At 43.0% G+C, this 17,337-nt stretch overlaps 1 long non-coding RNA gene across 2 annotated transcripts; it reads left to right on the top strand.

The window, feature by feature from the left end:
* Positions 1–1,005: 1,005 nt before the first annotated feature.
* LOC108512822 (uncharacterized) lies at positions 1,006–17,046 on the top strand. Of its 2 annotated transcripts, none has more exons than XR_001880711.1 (3): positions 1,006–1,254; positions 10,648–10,807; positions 16,680–17,046. It is a non-coding gene; the product is annotated as an uncharacterized LOC108512822 (long non-coding RNA). The 2 variants fall into 2 exon arrangements; XR_001880710.1 differs by having other exon boundaries at positions 10,648–10,814.
* The last annotated feature ends 291 nt before the right edge of the window (positions 17,047–17,337 follow it).

Genomic DNA, 17,337 nt, shown 5'->3' with positions numbered 1-17,337 from the left:
TTTAATTTAAATTTAAACTTAAATTGCCACACGGACTAATGGCTACCCTATTGGACAGTGCAGGTCTCCAGCAGTCTCAGCCTTTTGAAACTCATTGAAAGCCATGATCCTCTTCCAGAAAAATGCACATACAGCTACTGACACCGGTGCTTGATTAAAGAGTCGGAGGGTTCATGGATCTTTTGAAGCCCCACCTATGAACCCCAGGTTAAGAATCCCTAGAAGGCTGGGCACGGTGTCTCATGCCTGTAATTCCAGCACTTTGGGAGGCGGAGCCAGGTCGATCACCTGAGGTCAGGAGTTCGAGACCAGCCTGGCCAATATGGTGAACCCCCGTCTCTACTAAAAATACAAAAATTAGCCGGCCGAAGTGGCAGGCGCCTGCAATCCCAGCTACTCGGAGGCTGGCGCAGGAGAATCGCTTGAACCTGGGAGTGGAAGGTTGCGGTGAGCCGAGATTATGCCATTGCACTCCAGCCTGGGAAACAAGAGAGAAACTCCATCTCCAAAAAAAAAAAAAAAAAAAAAAAAAAAAAAACCCTAAAAAACTGAAACCATAGTTGAACCATGACAGCTAGATAGCTGTACTCCCAGAAATTTCCTCCATCTTGCCCTGCCTCCCACCTCCATCCCTGATGTTTTCAAAAAGGATGTCCTTCTTGCCCTTGCAATAAAGATGTCATTGCAGCATAGATGCAAGTCCCTTTCTTGTGACGCCCTCTTTCAGTCAATTAATAAATCATTACTGTCTTCCTACTACAGCCTAAGCACTGGACTGGGTGCTGAGGATACAATGGGGAACAAGATAGCCATAGTGTCTGCAGAGCTGTAGCGTATATGAACGGATGTTCGTTCGTTCATTCGTTCCATAAACAGCATCTGCTAAATATCAGGCTATGCTGGATTCTGGCTGAGATCCGTGGATCACAAGTCAGCATGACAAGGTCCTGTATGAGCTAGCAGAGGACAGCTCCGCGTTTAAGGCAATGTCTTTGTGACCCTGTACATCCCTACTGGCGGGCAGTGAGAGATGGGAATCCAGTCCTTGAATCCCCGCTTCCCTTCCTAGTCCCCTTCTTTCCCTTGGATCCCCTGCCCCGCTTCCCACCAGCTGACTTTGCATGGGACAAGAAGTACTTGTGCCTGAGACCAGACATGCTTCCCACAGCCAGCCTCGAAGCCTGAATTTCTAGCAATAGAGGAGCATTACCTTGGGCGTGTAAGAGCTCCCTGCTGAAATGCAAGTGTCCTAAGGTAGGCGGCTTAGTACCTTCTGTGCTCATCAGGCAAGCAGGATATGAATTGTTGAGTGAGTGAGGGAGAAGTAGGAGTGGGAGGAGGAGCGGGGAGAAAAAGATCGGAGCTAGAAAAAGAAGGGGACTAGGAAGGGAACGGGAAAGCGAGTGGAGACTGGTGACAGTTTTTGCATATTCACAACTTTGGCCACAGGCTGGCCTGGGTCCCTGGGATTGGTCCAGACTCTCCGAAACGGCGTTATCTTTTGCCCTTGTTATAGTTGGCTTCCTGCCAGACACTGGTGGTTTCCAACAGTTAGACTGTTTCAGAGGTAGTCTTGGCTCCTGTGGGAATTACCAGAGAATTCTAGCACTGCTGTGAATCCGGAAGAATTTACATAACTTCCCCTGGGCTTGCCTACACTTTTTTCCTTTATGTTTATTTTCATCTCTCCACCCTACCATAAGAGTTTAAGTCCTCCCAACCAAAGGACCAGGAAGGGTGATGGAACAGAATAGTCAAGGTATTGCATTGTGTGTAATTGCTTTCTTTCATTTTCAAAGTCGTTTTGCATCTCCCCCCATGTGTATGTTTGGGAAGAGTGACTAAGTGCATTGACATCTCTTAGGTCTTAGGTTAACCTCCATTCTTGATGAAGCAGAGGAACCAGAACAAGAGAAGTAACATTTAGCAGAGGGTTGAATCAGTGAAAAGGAAAAGCGAGTTTCTAATGGGTAAACTGATCAGCTTAGGGTATGCTGGTCTCCTGCCTCTGGCTGAAAGTAGCGCCATCAACTACAACAAAAATCCAACTAGAAGTTACTGAAACAAGAAGAAAACTTTAGCATCTCATGTAACAAGAAGTCATGAGTTATATCAGTTTTAGATTGGTTAATGCCAGTGGTTTCAGGATATCATCAAGGAATCAGGTTTTTTTTTGTTTTGTTTTGTTTCTCTCTCAGAAACAGTGGGGGAAAGGAATGTTCTCTCCTGTTCTTTGAAAAATAAGCTTTCCCAGCAGACTTTCCCGCATATCTCATTGGCCAGAATTGTGTCATGTGCCTATGCTGGATCCAATGACAGGCAAGGGGACTAGAAATTCCTTGATTGATTTCACCCAATCAAGACTCACTCCTAGGGGCTGGAAAGTACTGTATACAGCATCCTCTGAAGCACATGATTAGAGTTCTGTGGGAGAGAAAGAACAAGCCACATAGCTGTGTCTGCCACAAGTTTAAAAGCACTTTGAAGCCAGGAGCGGTGGCTCACGCCTGTAATCCCAGCACTTTGGTAGGCCGAGGGGGGCAGATCATGAGGTCAGGAGATTGAGATCATCCTGGCTAACACGGTGAAACCCCGTCTCTACTAAAATACAAAAGTTAGCCGGGCGTGGTGGCAGGCACCTGTAGTCCCAGCTACTTGGGAGGCTGAGGCAGGAGAATGGTGTGAATCCGGGAGGCGGAGCTTGCAGTGAGCCGAGATCGTCCCCTGGATTCCAGCCTGGGCGACAGCGAGGCTCCGTCAAAAGAAAAAAAAAAAAAAGAAAGAAAGAAAGAAAGAAGGAAAGAAAGAAGAAAGAAAGAAAGAAAGAAAGAAAGAAAGAAAGAAAGAAAGAAAGAAAGAAAGAAAAGAAAGAAAAGCACTTTGAGCATCTCTACCTCCCTCCTGTTTCTCCACCATTCAAAATTACATGAACTTTTCACGTCCCAACTGAAATGTCACCTTCTCCATGAAGTTTTCCCTTATGCCTTAAATCAGAATTTATTATTTCTTCATCAATATGCCCAGAGCCTTTGTATCTCACATACTTTTCACAGTCAGCTTTGTATTAATTTTTCTTCCCTCCTAATTCTGAATTCCTTGAGAGAAATGATCACAGCTGATTCATGTCTATGTTCATCAATCCAGGGCCTAGCATGTTTACTGCCTTCTGGCAGAAGTTGATCGCCATAAGACGGATTTATTGTGAGGCTAAGACCATATTCTTTTGGCTCACCACTGTATACTCAACCTAGCATAGTGCCTGGCTCATAGTAGGTGCCCCTAAGATATCTTGAATGAATGATAAAATAATAATAGCTACTAACTTCTGCTTCTGGTCAAGATGGAGTAAAGGAGGGACTGGATTTATCCTCCCATTTGAAACAAACAAACAAACAAACAAAATATATGAAACAACAGTTTTCAAGACACTGGACACCAGGCAATGAACGACATTGGAAACAAACTAGGTGAGTCCTAGGATTACCCCAGAATTACCTTGGCAGAGTTGCCAGGTCACTGTGCAGAGAGGGAGAACTAACATGGATTCAGGCAGACTCCTGAAGTTGAAAAGACAGAGTTGAGTGTCCAGAGAGACCAAGTCAGCCATGGTTCTACAGAGAGAGTTCCAGAGAGAAGATGGCTGCACAGAGAGAGAATCCCAGAGTTCCACAGAGGATCCCCTTGGCCATTCAGCAAAGTGGTGAACAGTGCATGCATGTGAGGCTGAGGAATGAGCCATCTGAAAGGATGGTGGGTGCCAGGCATGGTACCTGTTCCTACCAGTCAAACTGGAAAAACTCATCATTCGTGGGGCACTGGGTACTTAGTAAGGTCTTGCCTCAGTGGTGGGGAATAATTAACCCTAGACTGAGCACTGCTCCAGAAAATGCCTCTCAAAGCACAAAGGCAAGACCTGAAAAGCTCAAGAAAACATACAGGAATACAAAAAAAAAAAAAAAAAAAAAAAAAAAAAAAAAAAAAAATCCAGCACCCAGCAAGGTGAGATTCACAATTTGTATTATCCAATCAAAGACACAACAAGGCAGGAAAACACAGCAAGGAGAATAATCGGTCTGTAAAAACTGACCCAGAACTGACACAGATGTTAGAATTAACAGAGAAGAACATCAAAACAATTATTGTAATTGTGTTAAATGTTTTAAAAGTTCGGAAGAGCCAGAGAAAATACAAAAAAGACACAAATTGAAAGCCTAGATATTAAAACTTTGAAATCTGGGATGAAAAATGCACCATATAAGATTAGCAGAAAGTTAGATATTGCAGAAGACAAATTTTTTAAATAATTAAATAGTTTATTGAATAAATACAATAGCAAAGAATGCATTCAAATGCTTTCTAAAAAATCAATTTTAAAGGCCTTTCTATTTAGGCTAATGATAAAGGCAGTAATGGCAGATGTGCTAGTTTAACATAATTGGCTTATTTCAGACAGCACTTTTATCTTTTAGTCCACAAGTATATTATTAAATGATAGAGAACATCTAATGCAACCATTTCCATGGGAATAGGAAATACATTTCTAAGAAAGAAAGATGTTACAAACCCCACCTTTTATACCCACACCCACAGTCTAACTCTAAAGAAGATAAAAACCAATGACTTTCTTCACAAGAGCTCACGAATAATGTCACTTTGCTATCAAAATCTGTATCTCTGATCCATTTTGAGCATTGAGACAAGATTCAAATATTCCCAAAGAAAGAAACACAAGGCACATTGTGATCACTTATTCAGCAACAGCGAGCACTGCATCCAAAACTGTCTCACTTAGGAATGAAATAAGGTCAGTCACATGCGTGGACATCTCTTCTGCTATAGTATCGTAGAAAGTCTCAGTGTCGTGAACAATCTATTTGTCTTCTTCAGTAACAGTTTATATCCACACCTTTCCTCCCAAATTAACCCCCTCTGCCAATTCTTTATTCTAATTGTGTGCTGTCTCACTTATGATTCCACATCCTAAAGTATGTCAATGCCATTTCTGAGTGCCATCTTGCCATCAACTGCTGCTGTCGACTCCTGTGAATACAGTTTTCACAATTGGTGGGTAGATCACAGTTTGTAACCAAAGACACTCATTGTTCATTCATCCCACGAGCCGACAAGTCATTAGTGATCACAACACAGCTGGACCCTGATCAGAAATCCCTCAAGCTAACATGTTTTTCCTTCTAGTCCATATCATGATGCAGAGCAGGAACTGTGAAGTGCCTGGTGTGCGTTTTCTCAGTGAGCCTGCTCACCTTGCGTCTTGCACTGATAAAAATCATAGCCTGTGTAGTGGTCAGGGTTTCGTGGAAGTCACAAAGCATATCTAACTTTCATTCCTACAGTATTTCAAAGAGAAAGGTAACAGTCATTTAGTTTTCAACTTTCTTTTGTTAGATATTCATTCTGTTAGGTCTACTGATACATTGCACCAAATCTTAAGACAAAGATAACTAAAGAAAGAGGTCCCCCAGTCTTTACAATCAGAAGAAAGTATTAATGAACTTGGAGGCAGAGCAAGAGAAACTGGCCTAAGTAAAAGACTCAGATAAGAATGAATTTTAAAAATTAAAGAGCATTAGTTATCTCTGGGACAAACTTAAATTTCTGTCTTCCTTGAGTTGCTGTGCCTACTGCAGGAGGGAGGGGCTGAAGATGTGTTGGTTGGTAGAGTCTCCAGGGAGGTAGGACTATCCCACTGAACCCAGGAAGTGGGATGTGCCACCTGGAATTATATATATAATTCGACTCTGTGAAGGGGAAGCAAAAAATATACATATTTGAAAAAAATGGTGTGAAAAATATCTCCAAACTTTATGAAAATTATAATCTGCAGATCCAAGAAGCTCAATAAACTCCAAGTTCAAGAAACACGAAGAAAACTCCACTAAGGCATCTCATAAACAAATTGCTTAAAACCAGTGATAAAGGGAAGATCTTAAAAACAGCCAGAGAAAAAAGTTAGGAATCTATTGTCAGTGTAACAAACATAGCAACTTTGATATCTTAAAACAAGTTATTTTTATTTCTGGTGCTATTGACTGAACTGTGTCACCCCCAAGTTTCATATGTTGAAGTGTTAACACTGCCTCTCCTCTGCCCTCTGTGACTGTATTTGGAGACAGAGTCTTTAGGAAGTAATTAAGGTTAAATGTGCGGTCACGACAACTCATGCCTGTAATCCCAGCACTTTGGGAGGCTGAGCCAGGAGGATCACTTGAGCCCAGGAGTTGGAGACCAGCCTGGGCAACATGGAGAAATCCTGTTTCTACAAAAAATAAATAAATAAATAAAATTACAGGCCTGTAATCCCAGCACTTTGGGAGGCTGAGGCAGGAGGATCGCTTGAGCCCAGGAGTTGGAGACCAGCCTGGGCAACATGGAGAAACCCTGTTTCTACAAAAAAAAAAAAAAAAAAAAAAAAAAAAAAAAAAAAAAAAAAAAAATTACAGGCATGCTGATGCACACCTGTGGTCCCAGCTAGTCGTGAGGCTGAGGTGGGAGGATTGCATGGGAGCATGTGAGGAAATTGTGAGAAAGTGGCTATCTGCAAGCCGGGAAGCAAACCGTCACCAAAAGCCAACCATGCTGGCACCTTGGTCTCAAACTTTCGGCCTCCAGAACTGTGAGAAAATACTTTTCTGCTGTTTAAGCCACCCTGCCCGTGGTATTTTGTTATGCCAAACAGAGCAGACCAATACACCTGGTAATTATATTTCATAATTGTCCATGGCCCTGGTACACCCAGGCTATGTGTAGATGGAGAAGTGGATACCAGTTGAAAGGGAGCCTAAAAATGCAAGAAAGAGAGGGTAACTGATAAAGCACTGTCCTAGATCTATAGAGCCCTTTGGAAATTAAAAGAAAGCTAGGGACTCTCACCTGAAAATTGACATAAAGATTCTGCATTGCCTTCTGAAGATTTGTAGATTACCTGCAGGGCCTCATGGACTCCTCATGATCCCCTGGATCTGAACTGAAATAATCACTGTCCTAGGGAAAACCAGTTGGGTTAGGATCGAGAGCTTGGCTGGAGATAGGGGGTGAGGAGGGTGATACACTGGAAATAAACAGCAGGGAGATATTTAGAGGTAGATGCAAGGGCAGTTTTTGGGCATGGTCTGAGTCAATACTGCCACAGAGTATGAGGAGGGTAGGGCAGGAGTGCTGGGGCATAAAAGTGTTGAAAAGATTAAGATCTACTCGAATTCAGGAAAAGGATAAGGAAGTAGGAATGAAGAAAAGAAGTGAGTGTTTTAGGGACAGCAAGCTGGGATCAGATTATATGATTCCATGAGACCCCATCAGCCTGATGGGTAATTTTCACCAGCTCTTTGAGGAGGGTTTTAGCAACAGCAGCAGTAGTGGCAGGAAAAAAAAAATATTTGGGATTGATTGCAAATTGAAAACTGGTAAAGAGAGTGCAGGGACGGATCTACTTGCTTTAAACTAGGATTTATTTTAGGTGAAAGGCTAACTGCAAATGATGGATAAGAAAGAGGAATAATGAGAGAGAGAGGAAAAGAAAGAAAGAGAAAAATAGAGAGAACAAGGAAGGAGGAAATGCAGGCTGGCAGGCAGGAAGTTCTTTTATCCTTTATAAGGATTAAGGTGGTAGCTATCCTTGTCCTGCCCTGGGGCATTGAATTTCTTACTCTGAATATATGAAATTTGACTTCCCGTTAGTAGGAAACTTTAAAAAGTCTCTTTTGTTTTCCCAAGGGTCATAACTAACCTCTGTCGGCAGGTAGTTACTGGGAAGGCTCTACTCTACTGGTAGGACAGTAGGGATCCACAGTGACCCCAACCCTTGCCTTCTCTGAGGTAGAGGAGCTTTAAGGCTTCCCCGGCTCTGTGTGGGCTGGAAAGATGAAGCCACTGCCAACCACAGAGTTCGGGGTTACCAGTGGGATCAGACAGGTGGATTCTGCTACCTGCAATCTTTAGTGAATCCTGGCTGAGCCGATGTTATCAAGTCTCCTGCACAGGATGCTACAAGAGCTGATAATGACTTTATCCACAAAAAGTACTTGAAACACACTCAGGGTTGTTATGGATAAACTAAAAGATTTTAAATTTTTTAAATGTTGTACTCTATGGAAAAGATTTTTTTTCTCCCCTTTGAAAATTGTACAAGTGACACATGTTCCTATAGAATAACTCTAAAACACAGATAAACAACAAATGAAAATCACCCCAAATCCTACCATTTGGAAATAACCACTTTCAGCATCTTGTGTATCAGACCCAACTCATTCATATGCAAATGTATAAACATATGTTTTATGAAAGTGGTGTCATACTACATACATTTTTTGCAACCCACTTCCCATTCCTCCTACAATTTCTCAGTCTATTGTGAACATTTCAAGTCAATATACATCTGCATCAGAATTCTTTTTTTTTTTTTTTTAACCACCCAAACTGCATCCTCTCCTTATTCTCCTGGAAGAGAACAGTCAAAAATGGCTGTTCTAGTGATGCAATACCAAGAGCCGGCTTCAGGCTGAAGGAATAATGTTGTGCCTTCTCCTTGTGGTGTCCTGTGCTCTACATGTTCAGATAAACTTCTTTAGTAATGAACTATAGAAATGATCCCTGAAAGTATAGTCTTTGTATCAGCTTTCTTAATTGCTGCAAGGTATTGCACCATTCCTTAGCTGCTGGATGTTTAAACCGCGTTTGTTTCCAGTTATCCATTGACATACTGATTCCTTGTAATGAACAACCTCAATAATTTCACTGACGTGCAAGAATAAACTGTATCGTTTACAAGTGTGCTGGGTCTTAGTTGACCTGGGCTCAGCTTGGCTGATCTCTGCTGGGCTGGGCTTACTCATGCCTCTGCGGTCAGCTGCTGTTGGCTGGGCAGTCTTCCTCGTTTTCACTATGCTCTCTTACAAGCTTGGGACTGGTTGGCTATTGGCTCTGCTAGGATGGCCACAGCTGGGATAACTAGGACAATTTGGCTGTCCCAGGTGAGTTATACTCCAGGAGGCTAGCCCAGGCATGTGCTCATGGCCTCTCAGCAGAGCAAGGCCTAAGCAGAAATGTGCAAGTGCTTTTGTAAAGATCTGCTGTGTCACATTTGCTCACATCCTGTTGGCCAAAGCAAGCCATGCGCTAGTGACAGAGTGGACTTACGGGGCAAACAATGTGAACACAGGGAGGGGTGGAGAATGATGTATTAGTCAGGGTTCTCTGCAGGGACAGAACTAATAGGATAGAGGTATATATGAAAGGGAGTTTACTAAGGAGTATTGACTCACACCATCACAAGGTGAAGTCCCACAATAGGCTGTCTTCAAGCTGAGGAGCAGGGAAGCTAGTCTGAGTCCCCAAACCTCAAAGGTAGGGAAGTCGACAGTGTAGCCTTCAGTCAGTGGCTGAAGGCTTGAGAGCCCCTGGCAAACCACCGGTGTAGGTCCAAGAGTCCAAAAGCTGCAGAACTTGGAGTTCAGTGTTCAAGGGCAGGAAGCATCCAGCATGGGAAAAAGATGAAGGCCAGGCGACTCAGCAAGTCTAGTCCTTCCATGTTCCTCTGCCTGCTTTTATTCTAGCAGCTTTTCCTCCCAGACAAAAGGATGGGTTGGATTTCCCTAGGGGAAGACATTTAGCTGAGATTGGAAGTGAAAGAAACTAGAATATGTCATCCCAAAATATGCTTCTTTGACATAAATATTTTTGAGCAAAAGGCAATTAAGAAGCAGCAAACAGAGGGAAAGCTCTTTCTATCCTCCTCCGCTTTTCCACCTAAAGACAGGATATAAATTCTCCTCTACTGGGAACAGCTGTTATCCACTCAGATATGGCACAGGAGCAATCTGGAAACAAACTTTACTCCATTGCTTTACCCCCATATATTTGCCTTCCCACAGTTTCCCACCTCTGGAAACCTACAACTGCTTTCCTTTGTCTTGTCACTTTTCTAAAATTTATTGTTCTTTGTTGAAGATGCTGCATAAGCCAGAGTTCTAAGCCACTGCTTGGAGTTACCTTTGTGAACAGAAAATTTCTGGACCTTCAAAATTGATTATGCCAAAGGGAAAAGTTAAGCCTTGGAAATGGAGTCATATAACATGCTTGTTTTTCTTCTCTGATGCATGGCTGTTTCTTCCTGACTTTTGTGTTGAGAGTTATATTTTACTAGACTTTCTGTTCTTCATTCAAACCTAGACTAAATGACTTCGGAGACAGAGATCCTTGTGACTGTTACCTCTTCTCGACAGAATGTTAAGCAAACTCCTTAGAGCGTAATTAAGAGTAGCCAGTCAATCTTATATCTCTATGTTAGCCTTTGGATGGAAAATACTGTAATTCTGTTCAGTGCCTCCAGTTTTGTCTGTATAAATGATCTTCACCTTTCCCCACACTGAGAATAGCGGTCACTATTCTTTGGTGTCCATGTCTCCTGGGATGACCAACCTCACATTTTTTACTTAAATCAATTCATTTGAACTGGATCCTGAGCCTTGTGGTTACGTTAGGTTGACACCTTTTATTGAAGTTTCTCCCTTGTGATGTGCACTGCACATGTTAATAAACTTGCTTGTTTTTCCCTTGTTAATCTGTTGCTAACAGGAGTCTGTCCCAAGTACAAATATATGAGGGTTAAAGAGAGATTAAATTTCCTCCCAGACAGATGGATGAGTTGGATTTCCCTAGAAGGCATTCTTCGGGCGGGGCAAGCATGTGCAAGGACTGTGACAGAAGGAAGCAGGTGCAGACAAGGATGTGAAGACTGCTGCAGCTGCAGTGGAGAGAGTTCAGAGAAGCTGGAGTGAGATCACCTGGAGAGGTATAAGGTAGAGGACACTGGATGTGCCTCCCTAGCAGTGCCTACACCCTTCTTCCTTCCAACAGAATCCCTGTTTTGTTCAGGAATCCATACGTCCCCTAACACAGCTTTCTGCATCAGGTGATGCTAACTTCACTCCCAGTTCCAGGTAGTAATTCCTCTCCCAGTTTATTAGTCCATTTTCACCTGCTGATAAAGACATACCTGAGGCTGGGTAATTTATAAAGAAAAAGAGGTTTAATGGACTCACAGTTTCACATGGCTGAGGAGGCCTCACAATCATGGTGGAAGAGCAAGGGATGTCTTGCACGGTGGCAGGCAAGAGAAGAGCTTGTACAGGGGAACTCCCTTTTATAAAACCATCAGATCTCGTGAGATTTATTCACTATCATGAGAACAGCATGGGAAAGATCCACCCCCATGATTCAATTACCTCCCACAACATGTGGGAATCGTGGGAGCTACAATTCAAGATAAAATTTGGGTGGGGACAGAGCCAAACCATATCACACAGTGATTGGTTTAGTTATAAGGGTGGGCCCCAATTCTGGCAAAAGAGAAATTAAGGAAAGTTTCACAGGGGACTTCCAAAAAACGTTTCCTCACTCTCAAGAACAAGTCACAAGAAAAGATGGCCCCTATGTGTTCCCCTGAGTGTTGTGAAATCTGGATGTGAAGCCTGGGCCTACTGCAGCTATCTTCCCCTCTCAGGAGGAAGCCAGCACCGAGGATGGCAGAATAGCCGTATGGAAAGAATCTTTCTCCTTGATAAAGGTTGGGTTGCTGAATCAGTCTGCCCTAAAGGCCACCCTACCTCAGGACTTCTGTTCTATGAGATATTAGAATTCCTTATTGTTCAAGCAAGGTTGAGTTTGAGTTTCTGTTACTTGCGTCAAAATGCTGTAGAGGATAGACTGAGTTCCTGATATGGTTTGGCTGTGTCCCCACCCAAATCTCATCTTGAATTATAGCTCCCATAATTCCCACATGTTGTGGGAGGGACCCAGTGGGAGATAATTGAATCATGGGAGCTGTTTCTCCCATACTGTTCTTGTGGGATTGAATAAGTCTCATGAGATCTGATATTTTATAAGGGGAAACCCCTTTCACTTGGCTCTCATTCTCTGTCTTGCCTGCTGCCATGTGAGACATGCCTTTCGCCTTCCACCATGATTGTGAGGCCTCCCCAGCCATGTGGAACTGTAAGCCATTAAACCTCTTTTTCCTTATAAGTTACCCAGTCTTGGGTATGTCTTTATAAGTAGTGTGAAAATGGACTAATACAGTTTCCTATTTATGTTGTAAGCCATGCTGAGGGTTTTGTTTTGTTTTGTTTTTTCTTTTTTTTTAATCCCAAAAATCAATGAAAAGTGATGAGAGAGTTTTAAGCAGAGGACGTAATTCACATATTCACTCTTGCTGCTGTGTGGAGAGCAGTTCTAGGAGGCAAGAGTGGATGAAGGGAGACCTGTTAGCAGACCTTTCCTTTAGGAAGAGAATATGGAGTATCTGCCTTGGGCCCCACACTTGAGGTGAGAGGCTGCAAAATGCATATCTTTTTAATGAACCATCATTAAAATTCAATTTTGAGTTTCCGTTTTTAACAGTATCTCCCAAAGCCAATAAAAGATGCCAGTGCCAGTACAGAGTAGCTCCCTTTTAAGGGCCAGTACTTTGGATAAACTCTGCACTGGCTTGAGTTGCCATGGGTACCATATTCTTCTAGGGATAGCCCCAGAGGGTGGCCTGGATAGAGGGTGACAGCAGTGGAGGTGGGGAAGAGTGGGCAGAAACATTTTAGAAGTAATATTTTGGTGATAGAATTAATAGACTCAGTCAGAGAGAGAGAGAGAAAGAGATGACCCTCAAGTTTCTGTGTAAGTGGAGGCAGTGAGGATGCCATTAGGTGAAATGAAGAAATCTGTAAGGGGCCCAGTTTGGGGAAGGGGTCGATTCTGAGTTTAGTTGAACATGTTAATATGCCTTTGGAATATTCAAGAAGAGGTTTCTAGAAGTTGGGATATGGTGCTCAGAGGACAGTTTTGGGTTGGAGTGAATAATACTTTAGTCATGCCCATTTTAGGAATTAATTGAAATCATGGACCTCCATGTGAAAGGGCTTTGGGAGAGAAGAGGCTTGGAAGAGAAGAAATCTAGGACCAGGCCTGGAGGACTGGGCAGAGGAAGATGGGGCCTATGAAGACCACTGAGAGGTTTTTGTCAGAGAGGTAGAAAAGGAACAGAAAAGTGACTTGTTATGGGAGCAAGGGGTCAGGGAATTTCGAAAATCAGATAACTCACTGAGGTGGTGATAATTGTTGAAAAGTCAAAGGAGAAGTGTGATAGTCTCCAAAGATGGTCCCAGGGAACTATGCCTGCTGAAATTCATACTTTCGTGTAGTGCCCCCAACACTGAAGGGGGGCAGGACCCGTTCGTTCAATCACTAGACCGAAGCAGAGGGGACACTACGTGGCTATCAAGGTCACAGAAATCCTTGCAACATCCACCTTGGTCTCTTGAAATACTTTCTCAGTGCGATGCCAGCCCCCATGTAAGAGGTCTGTTTACTCATAAACCCCCATGTTGTGAGGAAGCCCAAACTATCATGTGAAGGTGAAGGTAACCTGTGTAAGGGCAAGGAGAGTGAGGGAGAGATCCCAGGCCCCAGTTGTTCCTGAGATCCAACCTGGATAGCAGCCTTGTGAAGAAAGAAGCCATCTAGGACATGAAGCCTTCAGATGATGCCAGCTCCTTAAGAGGCCCCAAGTGAGAACTCCTCAGCTGATTCCAGTCAATCCATGGGACTATGAGAGACAAAATAAATTCCTGCCTTAAGCTATTGAAGTCTATAACTGCAATAAGATGGAAATTGACCAAAGAAATATCTGCTTGATTCGAAGGAATGGAGGTCATTACTGTTTCTGGGTGTGACAGGAGCAGAAGCCAGATCTGAAGAGAGGGTGAAAGCTGAAGAAATTAAGAAAGCAAACACAGCGGCTTTCTGGAGACTCATTCAGCTATGGATGGGGAGGAGGAAAGTTGGAGCTTGAAGAGGATGTGAGGATGAGGGACAGATTTTCTGAAAGTGGTCTCCACCACGGGAGTATGTTTAAAAGTACTGCCTATGAAGTACTCTTGATTTAAAAAAAAAAAAAAGAAAGAAAAAAGGCAGAAATATGGGGGATAGAGACAAAAGTTATCAGTGCTTTAAGGATGTGATCAGCCAAATCAAGGGTGTGGGATACTCTATGTAACAAATGGCCCAAAAACTCAATGGCATTTAAAAAACATAAAGGCAGGGAGACTATTAGAGGACAAAAATAACTTAAGAGACAAAACAATGAGATACAGTGTAAGAACCTTGCTCGATCTTGATTTGAACACCCCAACTATAAAAAGACATCCTGGAAACAACTGGGAAAATAAAATATGGACTGAGAATTAGGTGATATTAAGGAATCATAGTTATTTATCTGTGATAACAACCTGGAGGTTATGTTTTATAAAATTGGCCCTTATCAATTAGAGATGCATAATGTGATGGCCCAATATATAGACTTTTCTTTAAAATATGGCCAGGCACAGTGGCTCATGCCTGTAATCCCAGCACTTTGGGAGGTGGAGGAAGGTGGACCACCTGAGGTCAGGAGTTCAAGACCAGCCTGGCCAACGTGGTGAAATCCTGTCTCTATTAAAATACAAAAATTAGCCGGGCATAGTGGTGCATGCCTGTAATCCCAGCTACTTGGGATGCTGAGGCAGGAGAATCTTAGAGCCTGAGAGGCAGAGGTTGCAGTGAGCCGAGATTGTGCCACTGCACTCCCACCTGTGCAACAGAGCAAAATTCTGTCTCCAAAATAAAATAAAATAAATAAAATATATACATTGATAAAACGGTGACAATTGTTGAAGCTGGCTGATGGGTAAGTAGGAGTTCATTTTACTAGTTTCTCTATTTTTGAATGTATTTGAAAATGTTTATAATTTTTATAATAAAAGTTCAATTTTTTTATAATAAAAGTTTTAAAACTATACTGAAACACATTATTATTATTAAAAAAAGGATTTAAAGGTAACAATCAGGTTAACATTCTATTGTGGTAGCCAGGTATATAGTGTGTCTTCATTGATGTAATAATTCTCCTCCTGGGATATTGGAGAGAATACTCATACTAATTGCCACTAATGATACTCTACAAAGCCAAAAAGAGCCAAGGGGAAGGATTGATTGAAAGGAGGTGACTGAACACCCGGAAGACAGGAGGCATGTTGGTAGTGTAAGGTTCCAAGAAGGAGTTGGGGTGGGATCCTAAGTCCAGGTGAAGGAAGGGGCCCATGTTGGTGGCTGAAAGAGGAGAGACATCTCATTTGGTAGCCTCAAAATCTCAGAGAATTAGAAGTGAGGTCAAGTACAAGAAGATTGGAGGATCAGCAATTAGGACATTTTAGTTTGAAGAGATTTGACAAAGTTATTGAGGGGGATGGGGAGTGTGTTTACTGGAGGAACACAGTAGAATTGCAAGGAAGTTTACAATACTTGCAAGATTTGTTATTGAAACAATGGATCAAGGACTTTAAGCTGGTTATGTTGAGAACAATTGAAGGAAAATGCCCACGGACTAAGAGGAAAAAGAGGTGTTGTTAGTGTGGCTACCCTGATGATGTTGACGACTAGAACTACCTCTGCCTGGGCTGACATGTTGGCTCATGCCTGTAATCTTAGCATTTTGGGGGGCCGAGATGGGCGGATAATCTGAGGTTGGGAGTTCGAGACCAGCCTGACCCGTATGGAGAAACCCCATCTCTACTAAAAATACAAAATTAGCTGGATGTGGTGGCACATGCCTGTAATCCCAGCTACTTGGGAGGCTGAGGCAGGAGAATCCCTTGAACCCGGGAGGCAGAGCTTGCGGTGAGCCAAGATTGTGCCATTGCTCTTCAGCCTGGGCAACAAGAGTGAAAATCCACCTCAAAAAAAAAAAAAAAAGAAAAGAAAAGAAAAAAGAACAACCTCCAGAGATTTGGACTTGGTAAGTGTGGAATGGGTATCATTCATCTGTGTGTTTAACAAGGAGTCCAGGTGATACTAATGCAGGTGCACGTGGTTCTTAGACCATACCTTGAGAAACGCTTCCCTGGTGGTTGGATGGACAGTGAAGCCGGCTTGGGGCTGGAGGCCTGTCATTTCCAATGGGAAGTATGCAGGACAGACAAGAGAACATGGATCTATTCGTTATTTTTGGTGGCTCTGTAGTCTTGACCTGATGGATTGCAATTTGGGGGTCCAGTTTGTCCAAATGGACACCTTTGCCAGGGTCCCAGGTGGGCTCAAGCACAAAGGTAGGTGGCCCTGAAAGGAACCCCATCTGTGTTCTTCCTAGGGACTTCTCATTCAAGGACTTTAACCACTGGGGGTTTTGTTGTTTGTTGTTTGTTTTTGCAATTTTTGATTCTAGAAATAAAATTGAGCTTTCAAAATCAAACAACCAATCAACACTGTTGAGATTGGCACATTTGGGCTAATTGTTTTCCTTTTCATTTAGACTTATTACTCACTGTGTGTGAGGTAGCACTTTCAAGTAAATCTTTGGTAATTCCCAGGAATAAAGCAATTGCCTTCATTTCCCAGCAGGGCATACTAAAGTGGGCTCATTTGCAGAGAGAACAGGAATAGCAGTTTTTATAGCTTAAGGCCTGGAAGAAACTGCTTTTTTTCTGACAATCATAATCCACTCATGCTTTAAAAACGTTTCAAAATCAAAAGGACTCCAAGAGTCTGGGATATGCTAGAAGGATATATTAAGACATAGCTTGTTTGCCAATTCATCTCTAATCTAGATAAATTTACCTCCTATTTCTCCTCTCTTGCAGCTTCCACAGCCACAAACCCGATGAGTTGCCTGGATGTCAAAGAATTGAGGCTGCCTTGAATTAGCAGAAGCAACAGAAATCCAGAGGGAATTGACCTTTTTTCTTTTTTCCCTGGTCTCCACTGTGATTCTCTGATTCAAATTTGCGGTGGCAGAATGAAAGAAAGGCGGGTGCTCCTGGAAGGGAGCACTACAGCAGAGGCCCTGAGGGGAGCAGGTCACGTGGCTGATGTCCCCAAGGCCTGACTGAAGCAGAGCAGAAGCAAGGCTGCCTGGGTTTGGGGGGTGCTGAGCAGAGGGGCTTTGAGTGTTGTCTGGGGAAATCCTGCGCCATTTAAATGAGCCATTTAAATCTGACAGACAAATTGGTGTTTTAAGAAGATTTACCAGGCAGTGATGTGCAGGATGAGGTGGGGGTGGGGCTGAGGCGGGGTTAGGGGAGTGCGATGTTAACAGGGGTAGGAGGAGAATGAAGCTAGGAGAATAAAGATTCTGCTTTGAGTCAACAAACACTTACTAAGCACCTGCTGTGTACCTTGCCTTGCACCAGGCACCACCTTCAGGCATGCGCCCTCTCAGTGAATAGAATCAGCATCTGCGCTTTCATCTAAGCCAGAACCTAGTTTCCTTGGTGATGCCTTCCTCTCCCTTTTCTCCCC

Source organism: Rhinopithecus bieti, unplaced genomic scaffold (assembly GCF_001698545.2).
Source record: "Rhinopithecus bieti isolate Rb0 unplaced genomic scaffold, ASM169854v2 scaffold_29388, whole genome shotgun sequence".
Taxonomy (NCBI): domain Eukaryota; kingdom Metazoa; phylum Chordata; class Mammalia; order Primates; family Cercopithecidae; genus Rhinopithecus; species Rhinopithecus bieti.
This window is presented reverse-complemented; position numbering and strand designations above follow the sequence as displayed.